General features: G+C 38.5%; 1 protein-coding gene across 1 annotated transcript in view; it reads right to left on the bottom strand.

Annotated features, from left to right (window-relative positions):
* Positions 1-231, bottom strand: part of LOC108769525 (uncharacterized) — a 16,543-nt gene that overhangs the window by 14,034 nt on the left and 2,278 nt on the right. The gene's annotated exons all lie outside the window — the stretch shown is intronic.

The following is a 231-nucleotide window of genomic DNA, read 5'->3' as shown; positions in this document are numbered from 1 at the left end:
TTTTGAAAGTAGTTACCAGTAAGAATATGAAACACAAATTTCCTACCAAAGCAGAAAATCCCTCCAACTCGAATCCTCGATTTTTCCCACTCAACATGTGTTTGGGTTTGGGTGAAGAATTACGTACTTCTTTTAGCGGACTGTAATTAACTTTATTTGTAACGCTTGCTCGATACAACAACACTTGTTCGATGCGATAACCGGTAATAATATATTGAGAGAGGCCGCGAG

The sequence above is a fragment of the Trachymyrmex cornetzi genome, unplaced genomic scaffold (assembly GCF_001594075.2).
Source record: "Trachymyrmex cornetzi isolate Tcor2-1 unplaced genomic scaffold, Tcor1.1 scaffold92, whole genome shotgun sequence".
NCBI classification, from domain to species: Eukaryota; Metazoa; Arthropoda; class Insecta; order Hymenoptera; family Formicidae; genus Trachymyrmex; species Trachymyrmex cornetzi.
This window is presented reverse-complemented; position numbering and strand designations above follow the sequence as displayed.